Raw genomic sequence first — 17,885 nt, forward strand, 5'->3', positions numbered from 1 at the left:
TAGATCTTACACAGTTCTATCGTCTACGGCCATACCACTGAGAAAGCACCAGTTCTCGTCCGATCACCGAAGTTAAGCTCAGTAGGGCGCGGTTAGTACTTGGATGGGTGACCGCCTGGGAATACCGTGTGCTGTAGGCATTTCCTTTTTGTCATCGAAGTACTCACAGGACTGTTATATAATATATATTTCTTACACAGTTCTGTCGTCTACGGCCATACCACTGAGAAAGCACCGGTTCTCGTCCGATCACCGAAGTTAAGCTCAGTAGGGCACGGTTAGTACTTGGACGGGTGACCGCCTGGGAATACCGTGTGCTGTAGGCATTTCCTTTTTGTTATCGAGGTACTCACAGGACTGTTATATAATAGATAGATCTTAAACTGTTCTAACGTCTACGGCCATACCACTGAGAAAGCACCGGTTCTCGTCCGATCACCGAAGTTAAGCTCAGTAGGGCGCGGTTAGTACTTGGATAGGTGACCGCCTGGGAATACCGTGTGCTGTAGGCATTTCCTTTTTGTCATCGAAGTACTCACAGGACTGTTATATAATATATATTTCTTACACAGTTCTGTCGTCTACGGCCATACCACTGAGAAAGCACCGGTTCTCGTCCGATCACCGAAGTTAAGCTCAGTAGGGCGCGGTAAGTACTTGGATGGGTGACCGCTTCGGAATACCGTGTGCTGTAGGCATTTCCTTTTTGTTATCGAGGTACTGACAGGACTGTTATATAATAGATAGATGTTACACAGTTCTATCGTTTACGGCCATACCACTGAGAAAGCACCAGTTCTCGTCCGATCACAGAACTTAAAGTCAGTAGGGCATGATTAGTACTTGGACGGGTGACCGCCTGGGAATACCGTGTGCTGTAGGCATTTCCTTTTTGTTATCGAGGTACTCACAGGACTGTTATATAATAGATAGATCTTAAACAGTTCTATCGTCTACGGCCATACCACTGAGAAAGCACCGGTTCTCGTCCGATCACCGAAGTTAAGCTCAGTAGGGCGCGGTTAGTACTTGGATGGGTGACAGCCTGGGAATACCGTGTGCTGTAGGCATTTACTTTTTGTTTTCGAAGTACTAACAGGACTGTTATATAATAGATAGATCTTACACAGTTCTATCGTCTACGGCCATACCACTGAAAAAGCACCGGTTCTCGTCCGATCACCGAAGTTAAGCTCAGTAGGGCGCGGTTAGTACTTGGATGGGTGACCGCCTGGGAATACCGTGTGCTGTAGGCATTTCCTTTTTGTCATCGAAGTACTCACAGGACTGTTATATAATATATATTTCTTACACAGTTCTGTCGTCTACGGCCATACCACTGAGAAAGCACCGGATCTCGTCCGATCACCGAAGTTAAGCTCAGTAGGGCGCGGTAAGTACTTGGATGGGTGACCGCTTCGGAATACCGTGTGCTGTTGGCATTTCCTTTTTGTTATCGAGGTACTGACAGTACTGTTATATAATAGATAGATGTTACACAGTTCTATCGTTTACGGCCATACCACTGAGAGAACACCAGTTCTCGTCCGATCACAGAACTTAAAGTCAGTAGGGCACGGTTAGTACTTGGACGGGTGACCGCCTGGGAATACCGTGTGCTGTAGGCATTTCCTTTTTGTTATCGAGGTACTCACAGGACTGTTATATAATAGATAGATCTTAAACTCTTCTAACGTCTACGGCCATACCACTGAGAAAGCACCGGTTCTCGTCCGATCACCGTAGTTAAGCTCAGTAGGGCACGGTTAGTACTTGGATAGGTGACCGCCTGGGAATACCGTGTGCTGTAGGCATTTCATTTTTGTCATCGAAGTACTCACAGGACTGTTATAAAATATATATTTCTTACACAGTTCTGTCGTCTACGGCCATACCACTGAGAAAGCACCGGTTCTCGTCCGATCACCGAAGTTAAGCTCAGTAGGGCGCGGTTAGTACTTGGATGGGTGACCGCCTGGGAATACCGTGTGCTGTAGGCATTTCCTTTTTGTCATCGAAGTACTCACAGGACTGTTATATAATAGATAGATCTTACACAGTTCTATCGTCTACGGCCATACCACTTAGAAAGCACCGGTTCTCGTCCGATCACCGAAGTTAAGCTCATTAGGGCGCGGTAAGTACTTGGATGGGTGACCGTTTCGGAATACCGTGTGCTGTAGGCATTTCCTTTTTGTTATCGAGGTACTGACAGTACTGTTATATAATAGATAGATGTTACACAGTTCTATCGTTTACGGCCATACCACTGAGAGAACACCAGTTCTCGTCCGATCACAGAACTTAAAGTCAGTAGGGCACGGTTAGTACTTGGACGGGTGACCGCCTGGGAATACCGTGTGCTGTAGGCATTTCCTTTTTGTTATCGAGGTACTCACAGGACTGTTATATAATAGATAGATCTTAAACTCTTCTAACGTCTACGGCCATACCACTGAGAAAGCACCGGTTCTCGTCCGATCACCGAAGTTAAGCTCAGTAGGGCGCGGTCAGTACTTGGATAGGTGACCGCCTGGGAATACCGTGTGCTGTAGGCATTTCCTTTTTGTCATCGAAGTACTCACAGGACTGTTATAAAATATATATTTCTTACACAGTTCTGTCGTCTACGGCCATACCACTGAGAAAGCACCGGTTCTCGTCCGATCACCGAAGTTAAGCTCAGTAGGGCGCGGTTAGTACTTGGATGGGTGACCGCCTGGGAATACCGTGTGCTGTAGGCATTTCCTTTTTGTCATCGAAGTACTCACAGGACTGTTATATAATAGATAGATGTTACACAGTTCTATCGTCTACGGCCATACCACTTAGAAAGCACCGGTTCTCGTCCGATCACCGAAGTTAAGCTCAGTAGGGCGCGGTAAGTACTTGGATGGGTGACCGCTTCGGAATACCGTGTGCTGTAGTCATTTCCTTTTTGTTACCAAAGTACTCACAGGACTGTTATATAAAATCTATTTCTTACACAGTTCTGTCGTCTACGGCCATACCACTGAGAAAGCACCGGTTCTCGTCCGATCACCGTAGTTAAGCTCAGTAGGGCACGGTTAGTACTTGGATGTGTGACCGCCTGGGAATACCGTGTGCTGTAGGCATTTCCTTTTTGTTATCGAGGTACTCACAGGACTGTTATATAATAGATAGATCTTAAACAGTTTTGTCGTCTACGACCATACCACTGAGAAAGCACCGGTTCTCGTCCGATCACCGAAGTTAAGCTCAGTAGGGCGCGGTTAGTACTTGGATGGGTGACCGCCTGGGAATACCGTGTGCTGTAGGCATTTCCTTTTTGTCATCGAAGTACTCACAGGACTGTTATATAATAGATAGATCTTACACAGTTCTATCGTCTACGGCCATACCACTTAGAAAGCACCGGTTCTCGTCCGATCACCGAAGTTAAGCTCATTAGGGCGCGGTAAGTACTTGGATGGGTGACCGCTTCGGAATACCGTGTGCTGTAGGCATTTCCTTTTTGTTATCGAGGTACTGACAGGACTGTTATATAATAGATAGATGTTACACAGTTCTATCGTCTACGGCCATACCACTTAGAAAGCACCGGTTCTCGTCCGATCACCGAAGTTAAGCTCAGTAGGGCGCGGTAAGTACTTGGATGGGTGACCGCTTCGGAATACCGTGTGCTGTAGACATTTCCTTTTTGTTACCAAAGTACTCACAGGACTGTTATATAAAATCTATTTCTTACACAGTTCTGTCGTCTACGGCCATACCACTGAGAAAGCACCGGTTCTCGTCCGATCACCGTAGTTAAGCTCAGTAGGGCACGGTTAGTACTTGGATGGGTGACCGCCTGGGAATACCGTGTGCTGTAGGCATTTCCTTTTTGTTATCGAGGTACTCACAGGACTGTTATATAATAGATAGATCTTAAACAGTTCTGTCGTCTACGACCATACCACTGAGAAAGCACCGGTTCTCGTCCGATCACCGAAGTTAAGCTCAGTAGGGCGCGGTTAGTACTTGGATGGGTGACCGCCTGGGAATACCGTGTGCTGTAGGCATTTCCTTTTTGTCATCGAAGTACTCACAGGACTGTTATATAATATATATTTCTTACACAGTTCTGTCGTCTACGGCCATACCACTGAGAAAGCACCGGTTCTCGTCCGATCACCGAAGTTAAGCTCAGTAGGGCGCGGTTAGTACTTGGATGGGTGACCGCCTGCGAATACCGTGTGCTGTAGGCATTTCCTTTTTGTCATCGAAGTACTCACAGGACTGTTATATAATAGATAGATCTTACACAGTTCTATCGTCTACGGCCACACCACTTAGAAAGCACCGGTTCTCGTCCGATCACCGAAGTTAAGCTCAGTAGGGCGCGGTAAGTACTTGGATGGGTGACCGCTTCGGAATACCGTGTGCTGTAGGCATTTCCTTTTTGTTACCAAAGTACTCACAGGACTGTTATATAAAATCTATTTCTTACACAGTTCTGTCGTCTACGGCCATACCACTGAGAAAGCACCGGTTCTCGTCCGATCACCGAAGTTAAGCTCAGTAGGGCGCGGTAAGTACTTGGATGGGTGACCGCTTCGGAATACCGTGTGCTGTAGACATTTCCTTTTTGTTACCAAAGTACTCACAGGACTGTTATATAAAATGTATTTCTTACGCAGTTCTGTCGTCTACGGCCATACCACTGAGAAAGCAACGGTTCTCGTCCGATCACCGTAGTTAAGCTCAGTAGGGCACGGTTAGTACTTGGATGGGTGACCGCCTGGGAATACCGTGTGCTGTAGGCATTTCCTTTTTGTTATCGAGGTACTCACAGGACTGTTATATAATAGATAGATCTTAAACAGTTCTGTCGTCTACGACCATACCACTAAGAAAGCACCGGTTCTCGTCCGATCACCGAAGTTAAGCTCAGTAGGGCGCGGTTAGTACTTGGATGGGTGACCGCCTGGGAATACCGTGTGCTGTAGGCATTTCCTTTTTGTCATCGAAGTACTCACAGGACTGTTATATAATATATATTTCTTACACAGTTCTGTCGTCTACGGCCATACCACTGAGAAAGCACCGGTTCTCGTCCGATCACCGAAGTTAAGCTCAGTAGGGCGCGGTTAGTACTTGGATGGGTGACCGCCTGGGAATACCGTGTGCTGTAGGCATTTCCTTTTTGTCATCGAAGTACTCACAGGACTGTTATATAATAGATAGATCTTACACAGTTCTATCGTCTACGGCCATACCACTTAGAAAGCACCGGTTCTCGTCCGATCACCGAAGTTAAGCTCAGTAGGGCGCGGTAAGTACTTGGATGGGTGACCGCTTCGGAATACCGTGTGCTGTAGGCATTTCCTTTTTGTTACCAAAGTACTCACAGGACTGTTATATAAAATCTATTTCTTACACAGTTCTGTCGTCTACGGCCATACCACTGAGAAAGCACCGGTTCTCGTCCGATCACCGTAGTTAAGCTCAGTAGGGCACGGTTAGTACTTGGATGTGTTACCGCCTGGGAATACCGTGTGCTGTAGGCATTTCCTTTTTGTTATCGAGGTACTCACAGGACTGTTATATAATAGATAGATCTTAAACAGTTCTGTCGTCTACGACCATACCACTGAGAAAGCACCGGTTCTCGTCCGATCACCGAAGTTAAGCTCAGTAGGGCGCGGTTAGTACTTGGATGGGTGACCGCTTCGGAATACCGTGTGCTGTAGGCATTTCCTTTTTGTTATCGAGGTACTGACAGGACTGTTATATAATAGATAGATGTTACACAGTTCTATCGTTTACGGCCATACCACTGAGAAAGCACCAGTTCTCGTCCGATCACAGAACTTAAAGTCAGTAGGGCACGGTTAGTACTTGGACGGGTGACCGCCTGGGAATACCGTGTGCTGTAGGCATTTTCTTTTTGTTATCGAGGTACTCACAGGACTGTTATATAATAGATAGATCTTAAACAGTTCTATCGTCTACGGCCATACCACTGAGAAAGCACCGGTTCTCGTCCGATCACCGAAGTTAAGCTCAGTAGGGCGCGGTAAGTACTTGGATGGGTGACAGCCTGGGAATACCGTGTGCTGTAGGCATTTACTTTTTGTTTTCGAAGTACTAACAGGACTGTTATATAAAAGATAGATCTTACACAGTTCTATCGTCTACGGCCATACCACTGAAAAAGCACCGGTTCTCGTCCGATCACCGAAGTTAAGCTCAGTAGGGCGCGGTTAGTACTTGGATGGGTGACCGCCTGGGAATACCGTGTGCTGTAGGCATTTCCTTTTTGTCATCGAAGTACACACAGGACTGTTATATAATATATATTTCTTACACAGTTCTGTCGTCTACGGCCATACCATTGAGAAAGCACCGGTTCTCGTCCGATCACCGAAGTTAAGCTCAGTAGGGCGCGGTAAGTACTTGGATGGGTGACCGCTTCGGAATACCGTGTGCTGTTGGCATTTCCTTTTTGTTATCGAGGTACTGACAGTACTGTTATATAATAGATAGATGTTACACAGTCCTATCGTTTACGGCCAGTACGGCATACCACTGAGAAAGCACCAGTTCTCGTCCGATCACAGAACTTAAAGTCAGTAGGGCACGGTTAGTACTTGGACGGGTGACCGCCTGGGAATACCGTGTGCTGTAGGCATTTCCTTTTTGTTATCGAGGTACTCACAGGACTGTTATATAATAGATAGATCTTAAACTCTTCTAACGTCTACGGCCATACCACTGAGAAAGCACCGGTTCTCGTCCGATCACCGAAGTTAAGCTCAGTAGGGCGCGGTTAGTACTTGGATAGGTGACCGCCTGGGAATACCGTGTGCTGTAGGCATTTCCTTTTTGTCATCGAAGTACTCACAGGACTGTTATATAATATATATTTCTTACACAGTTCTGTCGTCTACGGCCATACCACTGAGAAAGCACCGGTTCTCGTCCGATCACCGAAGTTAAGCTCAGTAGGGCGCGGTAAGTACTTGGATGGGTGACCGCTTCGGAATACCGTGTGCTGTAGGCATTTCCTTTTTGTTACCAAAGTACTCACAGGACTGTTATATAAAATCTATTTCTTACACAGTTCTGTCGTCTACGGCCATACCACTGAGAAAGCACCGGTTCTCGTCCGATCACCGAAGTAAAGCTCAGTAGGGCGCGGTAAGTACTTGGATGGGTGACCGCTTCGGAATACCGTGTGCTGTAGACATTTCCTTTTTGTTACCAAAGTACTCACAGGACTGTTATTTAATATATATTTCTTACACAGTTCTGTCGTCTACGGCCATACCACTGAGAAAGCACCGGATCTCGTCCGATCACCGAAGTTAAGCTCAGTAGGGCGCGGTAAGTACTTGGATGGGTGACCGCTTCGGAATACCGTGTGCTGTTGGCATTTCCTTTTTGTTATCGAGGTACTGACAGTACTGTTATATAATAGATAGATGTTACACAGTTCTATCGTCTACGGCCATACCACTGAAAAAGCACCGGTTCTCGTCCGATCACCGAAGTTAAGCTCAGTAGGGCGCGGTAAGTACTTGGATGGGTGACCGCTTCGGAATACCGTGTGCTGTAGGCATTTCCTTTTTGTTACCAAAGTACTCACAGGACTGTTATATAAAATCTATTTCTTACACAGTTCTGTCGTCTACGGCCATACCACTGAGAAAGCACCGGTTCTCGTCCGATCACCGAAGTTAAGCTCAGTAGGGCGCGGTAAGTACTTGGATGGGTGACCGCTTCGGAATACCGTGTGCTGTAGACATTTCCTTTTTGTTACCAAAGTACTCACAGGACTGTTATTTAATATATATTTCTTACACAGTTCTGTCGTCTACGGCCATACCACTGAGAAAGCACCGGATCTCGTCCGATCACCGAAGTTAAGCTCAGTAGGGCGCGGTAAGTACTTGGATGGGTGACCGCTTCGGAATACCGTGTGCTGTAGGCATTTCCTTTTTGTTATCGAGGTACTCACAGGACTGTTATATAATAGATAGATCTTAAACAGTTCTGTCGTCTACGACCATACCACTGAGAAAGCACCGGTTCTCGTCCGATCACCGAAGTTAAGCTCAGTAGGGCGCGGTCAGTACTTGGATATGTGACCGCCTGGGAATACCGTGTGCTGTAGGCATTTCCTTTTTGTCATCGAAGTACTCACAGGACTGTTATAAAATATATATTTCTTACACAGTTCTGTCGTCTACGGCCATACCACTGAGAAAGCACCGGTTCTCGTCCGATCACCGAAGTTAAGCTCAGTAGGGCGCGGTTAGTACTTGGATGGGTGACCGCCTGGGAATACCGTGTGCTGTAGGCATTTCCTTTTTGTCATCGAAGTACTCACAGGACTGTTATATAATAGATAGATGTTACACAGTTCTATCGTCTACGGCCATACCACTTAGAAAGCACCGGTTCTCGTCCGATCACCGAAGTTAAGCTCAGTAGGGCGCGGTAAGTACTTGGATGGGTGACCGCTTCGGAATACCGTGTGCTGTAGGCATTTCCTTTTTGTTACCAAAGTACTCACAGGACTGTTATATAAAATCTATTTCTTACACAGTTCTGTCGTCTACGGCCATACCACTGAGAAAGCACCGGTTCTCGTCCGATCACCGAAGTTAACCTCATTAGGGCACGGTTAGTACTTGGATGGGTGACCGCCTGAGAATACCGTGTGCTGTAGGCATTTTCTTTTTGTTATCGTGGTACTCACAGGACCGTTATATAATAGATAGATCTTACACAGTTCTATCGTCTACGGCCATACCACTGAGAAAGCACCAGTTCTCGTCTGATCACCGAAGTTAAGCTCAGTAGGGCGCGGTTAGTACTTGGATGGGTGACCGCCTGGGAATACCGTGTGCTGTAGGCATTTCCTTTTTGTCATCGAAGTACTCACAGGACTGTTATATAATATATATTTCTTACACAGTTCTGTCGTCTACGGCCATACCACTGAGAAAGCACCGGTTCTCGTCCGATCACCGAAGTTAAGCTCAGTAGGGCGCGGTTAGTACTTGGATGGGTGACCGCCTGGGAATACCGTGTGCTGTAGGCATTTCCTTTTTGTCATCGAAGTACTCACAGGACTGTTATATAATAGATAGATCTCACACAGTTCTATCGTCTACGGCCATACCACTTAGAAAGCACCGGTTCTCGTCCGATCACCGAAGTTAAGCTCAGTAGGGCGCGGTAAGTACTTGGATGGGTGACCGCTTCGGAATACCGTGTGCTGTAGACATTTCCTTTTTGTTACCAAAGTACTCACAGGACTGTTATATAAAATCTATTTCTTACACAGTTCTGTCGTCTACGGCCATACCACTGAGAAAGCACCGGTTCTCGTCCGATCACCGTAGTTAAGCTCAGTAGGGCACGGTTAGTAGTTGGATGGGTGACCGCCTGGGAATACCGTGTGCTGTAGGCATTTCCTTTTTGTTATCGAGGTACTCACAGGACTGTTATATAATAGATAGGTCTTAAACAGTTCTGTCGTCTACGACCATACCACTGAGAAAGCACAGGTTCTCGTCCGATCACCGAAGTTAAGCTCAGTAGGGCGCGGTTAGTACTTGGATGGGTGACCGCCTGGGAATACCGTGTGCTGTAGGCATTTCCTTTTTGTCATCGAAGTACTAACAGGACTGTTATATAATATATATTTCTTACACAGTTCTGTCGTCTACGGCCATACCACTGATAAAGCACCGGTTCTCGTCCGATCACCGAAGTTAAGCTCAGTAGGGCGCGGTTAGTACTTGGATGGGTGACCGCCTGGTAATACCGTGTGCTGTAGGCATTTCCTTTTTGTCATCGAAGTACTCACAGGACTGTTATATAATAGATAGATCTTACACAGTTCTATCGTCTACGGCCATACCACTTAGAAAGCACCGGTTCTCGTCCGATCACCGAAGTTAAGCTCAGTAGGGCGCGGTAAGTACTTGGATGGGTGACCGCTTCGGAATACCGTGTGCTGTAGGCATTTCCTTTTTGTTACCAAAGTACTCACAGGACTGTTATATAAAATCTATTTCTTACACAGTTCTGTCGTCTACGGCCATACCACTGAGAAAGCACCAGTTCTCGTCTGATCACCGAAGTTAAGCTCAGTAGGGCGCGGTTAGTACTTGGATGGGTGACCGCCTGGGAATACCGTGTGCTGTAGGCATTTCCTTTTTGTCATCGAAGTACTCACAGGACTGTTATATAATATATATTTCTTACACAGTTCTGTCGTCTACGGCCATACCACTGAGAAAGCACCGGTTCTCGTCCGATCACCGAAGTTAAGCTCAGTAGGGCGCGGTTAGTACTTTGATGGGTGACCGCCTGGGAATACCGTGTGCTGTAGGCATTTCCTTTTTGTCATCGAAGTACTCACAGGACTGTTATATAATAGATAGATCTCACACAGTTCTATCGTCTACGGCCATACCACTTAGAAAGCACCGGTTCTCGTCCGATCACCGAAGTTAAGCTCAGTAGGGCGCGGTTAGTACTTGGATGGGTGACCGCTTCGGAATACCGTGTGCTGTTGGCATTTCCTATTTGTTATCGAGGTACTGACAGTACTGTTATATAATAGATAGATGTTACACAGTTCTATCGTTTACGGCCATACCACTGAGAGAACACCAGTTCTCGTCCGATCACAGAACTTAAAGTCAGTAGGGCACGGTTAGTACTTGGACGGGTGACCGCCTGGGAATACAGTGTGCTGTAGGCATTTCCTTTTTGTTATCGAGGTACTCACAGGACTGTTATATAATAGATAGATCTTAAACTCTTCTAACGTCTACGGCCATACCACTGAGAAAGCACCGGTTCTCGTCCGATCACCGTAGTTAAGCTCAGTAGGGCACGGTTAGTACTTGGATAGGTGACCGCCTGGGAATACCGTGTGCTGTAGGCATTTCATTTTTGTCATCGAAGTACTCACAGGACTGTTATAAAATATATATTTCTTACACAGTTCTGTCGTCTACGGCCATACCACTGAGAAAGCACCGGTTCTCGTCCGATCACCGAAGTTAAGCTCAGTAGGGCGCGGTTAGTACTTGGATGGGTGACCGCCTGGGAATACCGTGTGCTGTAGGCATTTCCTTTTTGTCATCGAAGTACTCACAGGACTGTTATATAATAGATAGATCTTACACAGTTCTATCGTCTACGGCCATACCACTTAGAAAGCACCGGTTCTCGTCCGATCACCGAAGTTAAGCTCATTAGGGCGCGGTAAGTACTTGGATGGGTGACCGTTTCGGAATACCGTGTGCTGTAGGCATTTCCTTTTTGTTATCGAGGTACTGACAGTACTGTTATATAATAGATAGATGTTACACAGTTCTATCGTTTACGGCCATACCACTGAGAGAACACCAGTTCTCGTCCGATCACAGAACTTAAAGTCAGTAGGGCACGGTTAGTACTTGGACGGGTGACCGCCTGGGAATACCGTGTGCTGTAGGCATTTCCTTTTTGTCATCGAAGTACTCACAGGACTGTTATATAATAGATAGATGTTACACAGTTCTATCGTCTACGGCCATACCACTTAGAAAGCACCGGTTCTCGTCCGATCACCGAAGTTAAGCTCAGTAGGGCGCGGTAAGTACTTGGATGGGTGACCGCTTCGGAATACCGTGTGCTGTAGTCATTTCCTTTTTGTTACCAAAGTACTCACAGGACTGTTATATAAAATCTATTTCTTACACAGTTCTGTCGTCTACGGCCATACCACTGAGAAAGCACCGGTTCTCGTCCGATCACCGTAGTTAAGCTCAGTAGGGCACGGTTAGTACTTGGATGTGTGACCGCTTGGGAATACAGTGTGCTGTAGGCATTTCCTTTTTGTTATCGAGGTACTCACAGGACTGTTATATAATAGATAGATCTTAAACAGTTCTGTCGTCTACGACCATACCACTGAGAAAGCACCGGTTCTCGTCCGATCACCGAAGTTAAGCTCAGTAGGGCGCGGTTAGTACTTGGATGGGTGACCGCCTGGGAATACCGTGTGCTGTAGGCATTTCCTTTTTGTCATCGAAGTACTCACAGGACTGTTATATAATAGATAGATCTTACACAGTTCTATCGTCTACGGCCATACCACTTAGAAAGCACCGGTTCTCGTCCGATCACCGAAGTTAAGCTCATTAGGGCGCGGTAAGTACTTGGATGGGTGACCGCTTCGGAATACCGTGTGCTGTAGGCATTTCCTTTTTGTTATCGAGGTACTGACAGGACTGTTATATAATAGATAGATGTTACACAGTTCTATCGTCTACGGCCATACCACTTAGAAAGCACCGGTTCTCTTCCGATCACCGAAGTTAAGCTCAGTAGGGCGCGGTAAGTACTTGGATGGGTGACCGCTTCGGAATACCGTGTGCTGTAGACATTTCCTTTTTGTTACCAAAGTACTCACAGGACTGTTATATAAAATCTATTTCTTACACAGTTCTGTCGTCTACGGCCATACCACTGAGAAAGCACCGGTTCTTGTCCGATCACCGTAGTTAAGCTCAGTAGGGCACGGTTAGTACTTGGATGGGTGACCGCCTGGGAATACCGTGTGCTGTAGGCATTTCCTTTTTGTTATCGAGGTACTCACAGGACTGTTATATAATAGATAGATCTTAAACAGTTCTGTCGTCTACGACCATACCACTGAGAAAGCACCGGTTCTCGTCCGATCACCGAAGTTAAGCTCAGTAGGGCGCGGTTAGTACTTGGATGGGTGACCGCCTGGGAATACCGTGTGCTGTAGGCATTTCCTTTTTGTCATCGAAGTACTCACAGGACTGTTATATAATATATATTTCTTACACAGTTCTGTCGTCTACGGCCATACCACTGAGAAAGCACCGGTTCTCCTCCGATCACCGAAGTTAAGCTCAGTAGGGCGCGGTTAGTACTTGGATGGGTGACCGCCTGCGAATACCGTGTGCTGTAGGCATTTCCTTTTTGTCATCGAAGTACTCACAGGACTGTTATATAATAGATAGATCTTACACAGTTCTATCGTCTACGGCCATACCACTTAGAAAGCACCGGTTCTCGTCCGATCACCGAAGTTAAGCTCAGTAGGGCGCGGTAAGTACTTGGATGGGTGACCGCTTCGGAATACCGTGTGCTGTAGGCATTTCCTTTTTGTTATCGAGGTACTGACAGGACTGTTATATAATAGATAGATGTTACACAGTTCTATCGTCTACGGCCATAACACTTAGAAAGCACCGGTTCTCGTCCGATCACCGAAGTTAAGCTCAGTAGGGCGCGGTAAGTACTTGGATGGGTGACCGCTTCGGAATACCGTGTGCTGTAGACATTTCCTTTTTGTTACCAAAGTACTCACAGGACTGTTATATAAAATCTATTTCTTACACAGTTCTGTCGTCTACGGCCATACCACTGAGAAAGCACCGGTTCTCGTCCGATCACCGTAGTTAAGCTCAGTAGGGCACGGTTAGTACTTGGATGGGTGACCGCCTGGGAATACCGTGTGCTGTAGGCATTTCCTTTTTGTTATCGAGGTACTCACAGGACTGTTATATAATAGATAGATCTTAAACAGTTCTGTCGTCTACGACCATACCACTGAGAAAGCACCGGTTCTCGTCCGATCACCGAAGTTAAGCTCAGTAGGGCGCGGTTAGTACTTGGATGGGTGACTGCCTGGGAATACCGTGTGCTGTAGGCATTTCCTTTTTGTCATCGAAGTACTCACAGGACTGTTATATAATATATATTTCTTACACAGTTCTGTCGTCTACGGCCATACCACTGAGAAAGCACCGGTTCTCGTCCGATCACCGAAGTTAAGCTCAGTAGGGCGCGGTTAGTACTTGGATGGGTGACCGCCTGCGAATACCGTGTGCTGTAGGCATTTCCTTTTTGTCATCGAAGTACTCACAGGACTGTTATATAATAGATAGATCTTACACAGTTCTATCGTCTACGGCCATACCACTTAGAAAGCACCGGTTCTCGTCCGATCACCGAAGTTAAGCTCAGTAGGGCGCGGTAAGTACTTGGATGGGTGACCGCTTCGGAATACCGTGTGCTGTAGGCATTTCCTTTTTGTTATCGAGGTACTCACAGGACTGTTATATAATAGATAGATCTTAAACAGTTCTGTCGTCTACGACCATACCACTGAGAAAGCAACGGTTCTCGTCCGATCACCGAAGTTAAGCTCAGTAGGGCGCGGTTAGTACTTGGATGGGTGACCGCCTGGGAATACCGTGTGCTGTAGGCATTTCCTTTTTGTCATCGAAGTACTCACAGGACTGTTATATAATAGATAGATCTTACACAGTTCTGTCGTCTACGGCCATACCACTGAGAAAGCACCGGATCTCGTCCGATCACCGAAGTTAAGCTCAGTAGGGCGCGGTAAGTACTTGGATGGGTGACCGCTTCGGAATACCGTGTGCTGTTGGCATTTCCTTTTTGTTATCGAGGTACTGACAGTACTGTTATATAATAGATAGATGTTACACAGTTCTATCGTTTACGGCCATACCACTGAGAGAACACCAGTTCTCGTCCGATCACAGAACTTAAAGTCAGTAGGGCACTGTTAGTACTTGGACGGGTGACCGCCTGGGAATACCGTGTGCTGTAGGCATTTCCTTTTTGTTATCGAGGTACTCACAGGACTTTTATATAATAGATAGATCTTAAACTCTTCTAACGTCTACGGCCATACCACTGAGAAAGCACCGGTTCTCGTCCGATCACCGAAGTTAAGCTCAGTAGGTCGCGGTCAGTACTTGGATAGGTGACCGCCTGGGAATACCGTGTGCTGTAGGCATTTCCTTTTTGTCATCGAAGTACTCACAGGACTGTTATAAAATATATATTTCTTACACAGTTCTGTCGTCTACGGCCATACCACTGAGAAAGCACCGGTTCTCGTCCGATCACCGAAGTTAAGCTCAGTAGGGCGCGGTTAGTACTTGGATGGGTGACCGCCTGGGAATACCGTGTGCTGTAGGCATTTCCTTTTTGTCATCGAAGTACTCACAGGACTGTTATATAATAGATAGATGTTACACAGTTCTATCGTCTACGGCCATACCACTTAGAAAGCACCGGTTCTCGTCCGATCACCGAATTTAAGCTCAGTAGGGCGCGGTAAGTACTTGGATGGGTGACCGCTTCGGAATACCGTGTGCTGTAGGCATTTCCTTTTTGTTACCAAAGTACTCACAGGACTGTTATATAAAATCTATTTCTTACACAGTTCTGTCGTCTACGGCCATACCACTGAGAAAGCACCGGTTCTCGTCCGATCACCGTAGTTAACCTCATTAGGGCACGGTTAGTACTTGGATGGGTGACCGCCTGAGAATACCGTGTGCTGTAGGCATTTTCTTTTTGTTATCGTGGTACTCACAGGACCGTTATATAATAGATAGATCTTACACAGTTCTATCGTCTACGGCCATACCACTGAGAAAGCACCAGTTCTCGTCTGATCACCGAAGTTAAGCTCAGTAGGGCGCGGTTAGTACTTGGATGGGTGACCGCCTGGGAATACCGTGTGCTGTAGGCATTTCCTTTTTGTCATCGAAGTACTCACAGGACTGTTATATAATATATATTTCTTACACAGTTCTGTCGTCTACGGCCATACCACTGAGAAAGCACCGGTTCTCGTCCGATCACCGAAGTTAAGCTCAGTAGGGCGCGGTTAGTACTTGGATGGGTGACCGCCTGGGAATACCGTGTGCTGTAGGCATTTCCTTTTTGTCATCGAAGTACTCACAGGACTGTTATATAATAGATAGATCTCACACAGTTCTATCGTCTACGGCCATACCACTTAGAAAGCACCGGTTCTCGTCCGATCACCGAAGTTAAGCTCAGTAGGGCGCGGTAAGTACTTGGATGGGTGACCGCTTCGGAATACCGTGTGCTGTAGACATTTCCTTTTTGTTACCAAAGTACTCACAGGACTGTTATATAAAATCTATTTCTTACACAGTTCTGTCGTCTACGGCCATACCACTGAGAAAGCACCGGTTCTCGTCCGATCACCGTAGTTAAGCTCAGTAGGGCACGGTTAGTACTTGGATGGGTGACCGCCTGGGAATACCGTGTGCTGTAGGCATTTCCTTTTTGTTATCGAGGTACTCACAGGACTGTTATATAATAGATAGATCTTAAACAGTTCTGTCGTCTACGACCATACCACTGAGAAAGCACAGGTTCTCGTCCGATCACCGAAGTTAAGCTCAGTAGGGCGCGGTTAGTACTTGGATGGGTGACCGCCTGGGAATACCGTGTGCTGTAGGCATTTCCTTTTTGTCATCGAAGTACTCACAGGACTGTTATATAATATATATTTCTTACACAGTTCTGTCGTCTACGGCCATACCACTGATAAAGCACCGGTTCTCGTCCGATCACCGAAGTTAAGCTCAGTAGGGCGCGGTTAGTACTTGGATGGGTGACCGCCTGGGAATACCGTGTGCTGTAGGCATTTCCTTTTTGTCATCGAAGTACTCACAGGACTGTTATATAATAGATAGATCTTACACAGTTCTATCGTCTACGGCCATACCACTTAGAAAGCACCGGTTCTTGTCCGATCACCGAAGTTAAGCTCAGTAGGGCGCGGTAAGTACTTGGATGGGTGACCGCTTCGGAATACCGTGTGCTGTAGGCATTTCCTTTTTGTTACCAAAGTACTCACAGGACTGTTATATAAAATCTATTTCTTACACAGTTCTGTCGTCTACGGCCATACCACTGAGAAAGCACCAGTTCTCGTCTGATCACCGAAGTTAAGCTCAGTAGGGCGCGGTTAGTACTTGGATGGGTGACCGCCTGGGAATACCGTGTGCTGTAGGCATTTCCTTTTTGTCATCGAAGTACTCACAGGACTGTTATATAATATATATTTCTTACACAGTTCTGTCGTCTACGGCCATACCACTGAGAAAGCACCGGTTCTCGTCCGATCACCGAAGTTAAGCTCAGTAGGGCGCGGTTAGTACTTTGATGGGTGACCGCCTGGGAATACCGTGTGCTGTAGGCATTTCCTTTTTGTCATCGAAGTACTCACAGGACTGTTATATAATAGATAGATCTCACACAGTTCTATCGTCTACGGCCATACCACTTAGAAAGCACCGGTTCTCGTCCGATCACCGAAGTTAAGCTCAGTAGGGCGCGGTTAGTACTTGGATGGGTGACCGCTTCGGAATACCGTGTGCTGTTGGCATTTCCTTTTTGTTATCGAGGTACTGACAGTACTGTTATATAATAGATAGATGTTACACAGTTCTATCGTTTACGGCCATACCACTGAGAGAACACCAGTTCTCGTCCGATCACAGAACTTAAAGTCAGTAGGGCACGGTTAGTACTTGGACGGGTGACCGCCTGGGAATACCGTGTGCTGTAGGCATTTCCTTTTTGTTATCGAGGTACTCACAGGACTGTTATATAATAGATAGATCTTAAACTCTTCTAACGTCTACGGCCATACCACTGAGAAAGCACCGGTTCTCGTCCGATCACCGTAGTTAAGCTCAGTAGGGCACGGTTAGTACTTGGATAGGTGACCGCCTGGGAATACCGTGTGCTGTAGGCATTTCATTTTTGTCATCGAAGTACTCACAGGACTGTTATAAAATATATATTTCTTACACAGTTCTGTCGTCTACGGCCATACCACTGAGAAAGCACCGGTTCTCGTCCGATCACCGAAGTTAAGCTCAGTAGGGCGCGGTTAGTACTTGGATGGGTGACCGCCTGGGAATACCGTGTGCTGTAGGCATTTCCTTTTTGTCATCGAAGTACTCACAGGACTGTTATATAATAGATAGATGTTACACAGTTCTATC

At 46.5% G+C, this 17,885-nt stretch overlaps 87 non-coding genes and 9 pseudogenes across 87 annotated transcripts; all 96 read left to right on the forward strand.

The window, feature by feature from the left end:
• The first annotated feature begins 21 nt into the window (after positions 1–21).
• Positions 22–140, forward strand: LOC125563714. The gene has a single exon (XR_007308734.1). It is a non-coding gene; the product is annotated as a 5S ribosomal RNA (ribosomal RNA).
• A 67-nt stretch (positions 141–207) lies between these two features.
• LOC125563569 lies at positions 208–326 on the forward strand. The gene has a single exon (XR_007308588.1). It is a non-coding gene; the product is annotated as a 5S ribosomal RNA (ribosomal RNA).
• Positions 327–393: 67 nt separating this feature from the next.
• On the forward strand, positions 394–512 carry LOC125564019. Its single transcript, XR_007309037.1, has one exon. It is a non-coding gene; the product is annotated as a 5S ribosomal RNA (ribosomal RNA).
• A 67-nt stretch (positions 513–579) lies between these two features.
• LOC125564356 lies at positions 580–698 on the forward strand. Its single transcript, XR_007309375.1, has one exon. It is a non-coding gene; the product is annotated as a 5S ribosomal RNA (ribosomal RNA).
• A 67-nt stretch (positions 699–765) lies between these two features.
• On the forward strand, positions 766–884 carry LOC125566718 (annotated as a pseudogene).
• A 67-nt stretch (positions 885–951) lies between these two features.
• Positions 952–1,070, forward strand: LOC125564696. Its single transcript, XR_007309715.1, has one exon. It is a non-coding gene; the product is annotated as a 5S ribosomal RNA (ribosomal RNA).
• Positions 1,071–1,137: 67 nt separating this feature from the next.
• On the forward strand, positions 1,138–1,256 carry LOC125563932. Its single transcript, XR_007308951.1, has one exon. It is a non-coding gene; the product is annotated as a 5S ribosomal RNA (ribosomal RNA).
• Positions 1,257–1,323: 67 nt separating this feature from the next.
• On the forward strand, positions 1,324–1,442 carry LOC125566006. The gene has a single exon (XR_007311014.1). It is a non-coding gene; the product is annotated as a 5S ribosomal RNA (ribosomal RNA).
• Positions 1,443–1,509: 67 nt separating this feature from the next.
• On the forward strand, positions 1,510–1,628 carry LOC125566790 (annotated as a pseudogene).
• Positions 1,629–1,695: 67 nt separating this feature from the next.
• Positions 1,696–1,814, forward strand: LOC125564310. Its single transcript, XR_007309328.1, has one exon. It is a non-coding gene; the product is annotated as a 5S ribosomal RNA (ribosomal RNA).
• Positions 1,815–1,881: 67 nt separating this feature from the next.
• On the forward strand, positions 1,882–2,000 carry LOC125564112. The gene has a single exon (XR_007309131.1). It is a non-coding gene; the product is annotated as a 5S ribosomal RNA (ribosomal RNA).
• Positions 2,001–2,067: 67 nt separating this feature from the next.
• Positions 2,068–2,186, forward strand: LOC125566294. Its single transcript, XR_007311301.1, has one exon. It is a non-coding gene; the product is annotated as a 5S ribosomal RNA (ribosomal RNA).
• Positions 2,187–2,253: 67 nt separating this feature from the next.
• On the forward strand, positions 2,254–2,372 carry LOC125566791 (annotated as a pseudogene).
• A 67-nt stretch (positions 2,373–2,439) lies between these two features.
• On the forward strand, positions 2,440–2,558 carry LOC125564626. Its single transcript, XR_007309645.1, has one exon. It is a non-coding gene; the product is annotated as a 5S ribosomal RNA (ribosomal RNA).
• Positions 2,559–2,625: 67 nt separating this feature from the next.
• LOC125564123 lies at positions 2,626–2,744 on the forward strand. The gene has a single exon (XR_007309142.1). It is a non-coding gene; the product is annotated as a 5S ribosomal RNA (ribosomal RNA).
• A 67-nt stretch (positions 2,745–2,811) lies between these two features.
• On the forward strand, positions 2,812–2,930 carry LOC125565774. Its single transcript, XR_007310785.1, has one exon. It is a non-coding gene; the product is annotated as a 5S ribosomal RNA (ribosomal RNA).
• Positions 2,931–2,997: 67 nt separating this feature from the next.
• Positions 2,998–3,116, forward strand: LOC125564790. Its single transcript, XR_007309808.1, has one exon. It is a non-coding gene; the product is annotated as a 5S ribosomal RNA (ribosomal RNA).
• A 67-nt stretch (positions 3,117–3,183) lies between these two features.
• LOC125563800 lies at positions 3,184–3,302 on the forward strand. The gene has a single exon (XR_007308819.1). It is a non-coding gene; the product is annotated as a 5S ribosomal RNA (ribosomal RNA).
• A 67-nt stretch (positions 3,303–3,369) lies between these two features.
• On the forward strand, positions 3,370–3,488 carry LOC125566172. Its single transcript, XR_007311179.1, has one exon. It is a non-coding gene; the product is annotated as a 5S ribosomal RNA (ribosomal RNA).
• Positions 3,489–3,555: 67 nt separating this feature from the next.
• LOC125565105 lies at positions 3,556–3,674 on the forward strand. Its single transcript, XR_007310122.1, has one exon. It is a non-coding gene; the product is annotated as a 5S ribosomal RNA (ribosomal RNA).
• Positions 3,675–3,741: 67 nt separating this feature from the next.
• On the forward strand, positions 3,742–3,860 carry LOC125563293. The gene has a single exon (XR_007308312.1). It is a non-coding gene; the product is annotated as a 5S ribosomal RNA (ribosomal RNA).
• Positions 3,861–3,927: 67 nt separating this feature from the next.
• On the forward strand, positions 3,928–4,046 carry LOC125563802. The gene has a single exon (XR_007308820.1). It is a non-coding gene; the product is annotated as a 5S ribosomal RNA (ribosomal RNA).
• Positions 4,047–4,113: 67 nt separating this feature from the next.
• On the forward strand, positions 4,114–4,232 carry LOC125563571. The gene has a single exon (XR_007308590.1). It is a non-coding gene; the product is annotated as a 5S ribosomal RNA (ribosomal RNA).
• Positions 4,233–4,299: 67 nt separating this feature from the next.
• Positions 4,300–4,418, forward strand: LOC125565938. Its single transcript, XR_007310946.1, has one exon. It is a non-coding gene; the product is annotated as a 5S ribosomal RNA (ribosomal RNA).
• Positions 4,419–4,485: 67 nt separating this feature from the next.
• LOC125564041 lies at positions 4,486–4,604 on the forward strand. Its single transcript, XR_007309060.1, has one exon. It is a non-coding gene; the product is annotated as a 5S ribosomal RNA (ribosomal RNA).
• Positions 4,605–4,671: 67 nt separating this feature from the next.
• On the forward strand, positions 4,672–4,790 carry LOC125564505. The gene has a single exon (XR_007309524.1). It is a non-coding gene; the product is annotated as a 5S ribosomal RNA (ribosomal RNA).
• A 67-nt stretch (positions 4,791–4,857) lies between these two features.
• Positions 4,858–4,976, forward strand: LOC125564849. Its single transcript, XR_007309867.1, has one exon. It is a non-coding gene; the product is annotated as a 5S ribosomal RNA (ribosomal RNA).
• A 67-nt stretch (positions 4,977–5,043) lies between these two features.
• On the forward strand, positions 5,044–5,162 carry LOC125564134. The gene has a single exon (XR_007309153.1). It is a non-coding gene; the product is annotated as a 5S ribosomal RNA (ribosomal RNA).
• A 67-nt stretch (positions 5,163–5,229) lies between these two features.
• Positions 5,230–5,348, forward strand: LOC125565428. The gene has a single exon (XR_007310441.1). It is a non-coding gene; the product is annotated as a 5S ribosomal RNA (ribosomal RNA).
• Positions 5,349–5,415: 67 nt separating this feature from the next.
• LOC125565338 lies at positions 5,416–5,534 on the forward strand. Its single transcript, XR_007310352.1, has one exon. It is a non-coding gene; the product is annotated as a 5S ribosomal RNA (ribosomal RNA).
• A 67-nt stretch (positions 5,535–5,601) lies between these two features.
• On the forward strand, positions 5,602–5,720 carry LOC125564886. Its single transcript, XR_007309904.1, has one exon. It is a non-coding gene; the product is annotated as a 5S ribosomal RNA (ribosomal RNA).
• A 67-nt stretch (positions 5,721–5,787) lies between these two features.
• LOC125566656 lies at positions 5,788–5,906 on the forward strand (annotated as a pseudogene).
• A 67-nt stretch (positions 5,907–5,973) lies between these two features.
• Positions 5,974–6,092, forward strand: LOC125564938. The gene has a single exon (XR_007309956.1). It is a non-coding gene; the product is annotated as a 5S ribosomal RNA (ribosomal RNA).
• Positions 6,093–6,159: 67 nt separating this feature from the next.
• LOC125563934 lies at positions 6,160–6,278 on the forward strand. Its single transcript, XR_007308953.1, has one exon. It is a non-coding gene; the product is annotated as a 5S ribosomal RNA (ribosomal RNA).
• A 67-nt stretch (positions 6,279–6,345) lies between these two features.
• Positions 6,346–6,464, forward strand: LOC125565771. Its single transcript, XR_007310782.1, has one exon. It is a non-coding gene; the product is annotated as a 5S ribosomal RNA (ribosomal RNA).
• Positions 6,465–6,538: 74 nt separating this feature from the next.
• On the forward strand, positions 6,539–6,658 carry LOC125567101 (annotated as a pseudogene).
• Positions 6,659–6,725: 67 nt separating this feature from the next.
• LOC125564020 lies at positions 6,726–6,844 on the forward strand. The gene has a single exon (XR_007309038.1). It is a non-coding gene; the product is annotated as a 5S ribosomal RNA (ribosomal RNA).
• Positions 6,845–6,911: 67 nt separating this feature from the next.
• On the forward strand, positions 6,912–7,030 carry LOC125564357. The gene has a single exon (XR_007309376.1). It is a non-coding gene; the product is annotated as a 5S ribosomal RNA (ribosomal RNA).
• Positions 7,031–7,097: 67 nt separating this feature from the next.
• Positions 7,098–7,216, forward strand: LOC125564694. Its single transcript, XR_007309713.1, has one exon. It is a non-coding gene; the product is annotated as a 5S ribosomal RNA (ribosomal RNA).
• A 67-nt stretch (positions 7,217–7,283) lies between these two features.
• On the forward strand, positions 7,284–7,402 carry LOC125566007. The gene has a single exon (XR_007311015.1). It is a non-coding gene; the product is annotated as a 5S ribosomal RNA (ribosomal RNA).
• Positions 7,403–7,469: 67 nt separating this feature from the next.
• LOC125565294 lies at positions 7,470–7,588 on the forward strand. The gene has a single exon (XR_007310309.1). It is a non-coding gene; the product is annotated as a 5S ribosomal RNA (ribosomal RNA).
• A 67-nt stretch (positions 7,589–7,655) lies between these two features.
• On the forward strand, positions 7,656–7,774 carry LOC125564042. Its single transcript, XR_007309061.1, has one exon. It is a non-coding gene; the product is annotated as a 5S ribosomal RNA (ribosomal RNA).
• A 67-nt stretch (positions 7,775–7,841) lies between these two features.
• LOC125565699 lies at positions 7,842–7,960 on the forward strand. The gene has a single exon (XR_007310710.1). It is a non-coding gene; the product is annotated as a 5S ribosomal RNA (ribosomal RNA).
• Positions 7,961–8,027: 67 nt separating this feature from the next.
• Positions 8,028–8,146, forward strand: LOC125566298. Its single transcript, XR_007311305.1, has one exon. It is a non-coding gene; the product is annotated as a 5S ribosomal RNA (ribosomal RNA).
• A 67-nt stretch (positions 8,147–8,213) lies between these two features.
• Positions 8,214–8,332, forward strand: LOC125564145. The gene has a single exon (XR_007309165.1). It is a non-coding gene; the product is annotated as a 5S ribosomal RNA (ribosomal RNA).
• Positions 8,333–8,399: 67 nt separating this feature from the next.
• LOC125565429 lies at positions 8,400–8,518 on the forward strand. The gene has a single exon (XR_007310442.1). It is a non-coding gene; the product is annotated as a 5S ribosomal RNA (ribosomal RNA).
• Positions 8,519–8,585: 67 nt separating this feature from the next.
• LOC125564974 lies at positions 8,586–8,704 on the forward strand. The gene has a single exon (XR_007309992.1). It is a non-coding gene; the product is annotated as a 5S ribosomal RNA (ribosomal RNA).
• Positions 8,705–8,771: 67 nt separating this feature from the next.
• Positions 8,772–8,890, forward strand: LOC125563977. Its single transcript, XR_007308996.1, has one exon. It is a non-coding gene; the product is annotated as a 5S ribosomal RNA (ribosomal RNA).
• Positions 8,891–8,957: 67 nt separating this feature from the next.
• LOC125564156 lies at positions 8,958–9,076 on the forward strand. The gene has a single exon (XR_007309176.1). It is a non-coding gene; the product is annotated as a 5S ribosomal RNA (ribosomal RNA).
• A 67-nt stretch (positions 9,077–9,143) lies between these two features.
• On the forward strand, positions 9,144–9,262 carry LOC125565107. The gene has a single exon (XR_007310124.1). It is a non-coding gene; the product is annotated as a 5S ribosomal RNA (ribosomal RNA).
• Positions 9,263–9,329: 67 nt separating this feature from the next.
• LOC125564159 lies at positions 9,330–9,448 on the forward strand. The gene has a single exon (XR_007309179.1). It is a non-coding gene; the product is annotated as a 5S ribosomal RNA (ribosomal RNA).
• A 67-nt stretch (positions 9,449–9,515) lies between these two features.
• LOC125564930 lies at positions 9,516–9,634 on the forward strand. The gene has a single exon (XR_007309948.1). It is a non-coding gene; the product is annotated as a 5S ribosomal RNA (ribosomal RNA).
• Positions 9,635–9,701: 67 nt separating this feature from the next.
• On the forward strand, positions 9,702–9,820 carry LOC125564903. The gene has a single exon (XR_007309921.1). It is a non-coding gene; the product is annotated as a 5S ribosomal RNA (ribosomal RNA).
• Positions 9,821–9,887: 67 nt separating this feature from the next.
• LOC125565431 lies at positions 9,888–10,006 on the forward strand. Its single transcript, XR_007310444.1, has one exon. It is a non-coding gene; the product is annotated as a 5S ribosomal RNA (ribosomal RNA).
• A 67-nt stretch (positions 10,007–10,073) lies between these two features.
• On the forward strand, positions 10,074–10,192 carry LOC125563979. The gene has a single exon (XR_007308998.1). It is a non-coding gene; the product is annotated as a 5S ribosomal RNA (ribosomal RNA).
• A 67-nt stretch (positions 10,193–10,259) lies between these two features.
• LOC125567295 lies at positions 10,260–10,378 on the forward strand. The gene has a single exon (XR_007311820.1). It is a non-coding gene; the product is annotated as a 5S ribosomal RNA (ribosomal RNA).
• Positions 10,379–10,445: 67 nt separating this feature from the next.
• Positions 10,446–10,564, forward strand: LOC125565850. The gene has a single exon (XR_007310859.1). It is a non-coding gene; the product is annotated as a 5S ribosomal RNA (ribosomal RNA).
• Positions 10,565–10,631: 67 nt separating this feature from the next.
• On the forward strand, positions 10,632–10,750 carry LOC125567049 (annotated as a pseudogene).
• Positions 10,751–10,817: 67 nt separating this feature from the next.
• On the forward strand, positions 10,818–10,936 carry LOC125564311. Its single transcript, XR_007309329.1, has one exon. It is a non-coding gene; the product is annotated as a 5S ribosomal RNA (ribosomal RNA).
• Positions 10,937–11,003: 67 nt separating this feature from the next.
• On the forward strand, positions 11,004–11,122 carry LOC125564167. The gene has a single exon (XR_007309187.1). It is a non-coding gene; the product is annotated as a 5S ribosomal RNA (ribosomal RNA).
• Positions 11,123–11,189: 67 nt separating this feature from the next.
• Positions 11,190–11,308, forward strand: LOC125566296. The gene has a single exon (XR_007311303.1). It is a non-coding gene; the product is annotated as a 5S ribosomal RNA (ribosomal RNA).
• A 67-nt stretch (positions 11,309–11,375) lies between these two features.
• LOC125566792 lies at positions 11,376–11,494 on the forward strand (annotated as a pseudogene).
• A 67-nt stretch (positions 11,495–11,561) lies between these two features.
• Positions 11,562–11,680, forward strand: LOC125565775. The gene has a single exon (XR_007310786.1). It is a non-coding gene; the product is annotated as a 5S ribosomal RNA (ribosomal RNA).
• Positions 11,681–11,747: 67 nt separating this feature from the next.
• Positions 11,748–11,866, forward strand: LOC125566109. Its single transcript, XR_007311116.1, has one exon. It is a non-coding gene; the product is annotated as a 5S ribosomal RNA (ribosomal RNA).
• A 67-nt stretch (positions 11,867–11,933) lies between these two features.
• On the forward strand, positions 11,934–12,052 carry LOC125563803. The gene has a single exon (XR_007308821.1). It is a non-coding gene; the product is annotated as a 5S ribosomal RNA (ribosomal RNA).
• Positions 12,053–12,119: 67 nt separating this feature from the next.
• LOC125566173 lies at positions 12,120–12,238 on the forward strand. The gene has a single exon (XR_007311180.1). It is a non-coding gene; the product is annotated as a 5S ribosomal RNA (ribosomal RNA).
• Positions 12,239–12,305: 67 nt separating this feature from the next.
• LOC125565735 lies at positions 12,306–12,424 on the forward strand. Its single transcript, XR_007310746.1, has one exon. It is a non-coding gene; the product is annotated as a 5S ribosomal RNA (ribosomal RNA).
• Positions 12,425–12,491: 67 nt separating this feature from the next.
• LOC125564317 lies at positions 12,492–12,610 on the forward strand. Its single transcript, XR_007309336.1, has one exon. It is a non-coding gene; the product is annotated as a 5S ribosomal RNA (ribosomal RNA).
• Positions 12,611–12,677: 67 nt separating this feature from the next.
• On the forward strand, positions 12,678–12,796 carry LOC125563804. The gene has a single exon (XR_007308822.1). It is a non-coding gene; the product is annotated as a 5S ribosomal RNA (ribosomal RNA).
• Positions 12,797–12,863: 67 nt separating this feature from the next.
• LOC125564200 lies at positions 12,864–12,982 on the forward strand. Its single transcript, XR_007309220.1, has one exon. It is a non-coding gene; the product is annotated as a 5S ribosomal RNA (ribosomal RNA).
• Positions 12,983–13,049: 67 nt separating this feature from the next.
• On the forward strand, positions 13,050–13,168 carry LOC125565432. The gene has a single exon (XR_007310445.1). It is a non-coding gene; the product is annotated as a 5S ribosomal RNA (ribosomal RNA).
• Positions 13,169–13,235: 67 nt separating this feature from the next.
• Positions 13,236–13,354, forward strand: LOC125566140. The gene has a single exon (XR_007311147.1). It is a non-coding gene; the product is annotated as a 5S ribosomal RNA (ribosomal RNA).
• A 67-nt stretch (positions 13,355–13,421) lies between these two features.
• On the forward strand, positions 13,422–13,540 carry LOC125563294. Its single transcript, XR_007308313.1, has one exon. It is a non-coding gene; the product is annotated as a 5S ribosomal RNA (ribosomal RNA).
• Positions 13,541–13,607: 67 nt separating this feature from the next.
• Positions 13,608–13,726, forward strand: LOC125564752. Its single transcript, XR_007309771.1, has one exon. It is a non-coding gene; the product is annotated as a 5S ribosomal RNA (ribosomal RNA).
• Positions 13,727–13,793: 67 nt separating this feature from the next.
• LOC125563572 lies at positions 13,794–13,912 on the forward strand. The gene has a single exon (XR_007308591.1). It is a non-coding gene; the product is annotated as a 5S ribosomal RNA (ribosomal RNA).
• A 67-nt stretch (positions 13,913–13,979) lies between these two features.
• LOC125565433 lies at positions 13,980–14,098 on the forward strand. The gene has a single exon (XR_007310446.1). It is a non-coding gene; the product is annotated as a 5S ribosomal RNA (ribosomal RNA).
• Positions 14,099–14,165: 67 nt separating this feature from the next.
• Positions 14,166–14,284, forward strand: LOC125564920. The gene has a single exon (XR_007309938.1). It is a non-coding gene; the product is annotated as a 5S ribosomal RNA (ribosomal RNA).
• Positions 14,285–14,351: 67 nt separating this feature from the next.
• LOC125566008 lies at positions 14,352–14,470 on the forward strand. The gene has a single exon (XR_007311016.1). It is a non-coding gene; the product is annotated as a 5S ribosomal RNA (ribosomal RNA).
• Positions 14,471–14,537: 67 nt separating this feature from the next.
• On the forward strand, positions 14,538–14,656 carry LOC125567039 (annotated as a pseudogene).
• A 67-nt stretch (positions 14,657–14,723) lies between these two features.
• Positions 14,724–14,842, forward strand: LOC125565696. Its single transcript, XR_007310707.1, has one exon. It is a non-coding gene; the product is annotated as a 5S ribosomal RNA (ribosomal RNA).
• A 67-nt stretch (positions 14,843–14,909) lies between these two features.
• LOC125564179 lies at positions 14,910–15,028 on the forward strand. Its single transcript, XR_007309199.1, has one exon. It is a non-coding gene; the product is annotated as a 5S ribosomal RNA (ribosomal RNA).
• Positions 15,029–15,095: 67 nt separating this feature from the next.
• LOC125566242 lies at positions 15,096–15,214 on the forward strand. Its single transcript, XR_007311249.1, has one exon. It is a non-coding gene; the product is annotated as a 5S ribosomal RNA (ribosomal RNA).
• A 67-nt stretch (positions 15,215–15,281) lies between these two features.
• Positions 15,282–15,400, forward strand: LOC125565724. The gene has a single exon (XR_007310735.1). It is a non-coding gene; the product is annotated as a 5S ribosomal RNA (ribosomal RNA).
• A 67-nt stretch (positions 15,401–15,467) lies between these two features.
• Positions 15,468–15,586, forward strand: LOC125563980. The gene has a single exon (XR_007308999.1). It is a non-coding gene; the product is annotated as a 5S ribosomal RNA (ribosomal RNA).
• A 67-nt stretch (positions 15,587–15,653) lies between these two features.
• On the forward strand, positions 15,654–15,772 carry LOC125564190. The gene has a single exon (XR_007309210.1). It is a non-coding gene; the product is annotated as a 5S ribosomal RNA (ribosomal RNA).
• Positions 15,773–15,839: 67 nt separating this feature from the next.
• On the forward strand, positions 15,840–15,958 carry LOC125565108. Its single transcript, XR_007310125.1, has one exon. It is a non-coding gene; the product is annotated as a 5S ribosomal RNA (ribosomal RNA).
• A 67-nt stretch (positions 15,959–16,025) lies between these two features.
• LOC125563295 lies at positions 16,026–16,144 on the forward strand. The gene has a single exon (XR_007308314.1). It is a non-coding gene; the product is annotated as a 5S ribosomal RNA (ribosomal RNA).
• A 67-nt stretch (positions 16,145–16,211) lies between these two features.
• LOC125564931 lies at positions 16,212–16,330 on the forward strand. The gene has a single exon (XR_007309949.1). It is a non-coding gene; the product is annotated as a 5S ribosomal RNA (ribosomal RNA).
• Positions 16,331–16,397: 67 nt separating this feature from the next.
• Positions 16,398–16,516, forward strand: LOC125563535. Its single transcript, XR_007308554.1, has one exon. It is a non-coding gene; the product is annotated as a 5S ribosomal RNA (ribosomal RNA).
• A 67-nt stretch (positions 16,517–16,583) lies between these two features.
• Positions 16,584–16,702, forward strand: LOC125566103. Its single transcript, XR_007311110.1, has one exon. It is a non-coding gene; the product is annotated as a 5S ribosomal RNA (ribosomal RNA).
• A 67-nt stretch (positions 16,703–16,769) lies between these two features.
• Positions 16,770–16,888, forward strand: LOC125563981. The gene has a single exon (XR_007309000.1). It is a non-coding gene; the product is annotated as a 5S ribosomal RNA (ribosomal RNA).
• Positions 16,889–16,955: 67 nt separating this feature from the next.
• On the forward strand, positions 16,956–17,074 carry LOC125567297. Its single transcript, XR_007311821.1, has one exon. It is a non-coding gene; the product is annotated as a 5S ribosomal RNA (ribosomal RNA).
• Positions 17,075–17,141: 67 nt separating this feature from the next.
• LOC125565852 lies at positions 17,142–17,260 on the forward strand. Its single transcript, XR_007310861.1, has one exon. It is a non-coding gene; the product is annotated as a 5S ribosomal RNA (ribosomal RNA).
• A 67-nt stretch (positions 17,261–17,327) lies between these two features.
• On the forward strand, positions 17,328–17,446 carry LOC125566793 (annotated as a pseudogene).
• Positions 17,447–17,513: 67 nt separating this feature from the next.
• On the forward strand, positions 17,514–17,632 carry LOC125564312. The gene has a single exon (XR_007309330.1). It is a non-coding gene; the product is annotated as a 5S ribosomal RNA (ribosomal RNA).
• Positions 17,633–17,699: 67 nt separating this feature from the next.
• On the forward strand, positions 17,700–17,818 carry LOC125564201. The gene has a single exon (XR_007309221.1). It is a non-coding gene; the product is annotated as a 5S ribosomal RNA (ribosomal RNA).
• The last annotated feature ends 67 nt before the right edge of the window (positions 17,819–17,885 follow it).

This window comes from Nematostella vectensis, chromosome 5 (assembly GCF_932526225.1).
Source record: "Nematostella vectensis chromosome 5, jaNemVect1.1, whole genome shotgun sequence".
NCBI lineage: Eukaryota > Metazoa > Cnidaria > Anthozoa > Actiniaria > Edwardsiidae > Nematostella > Nematostella vectensis.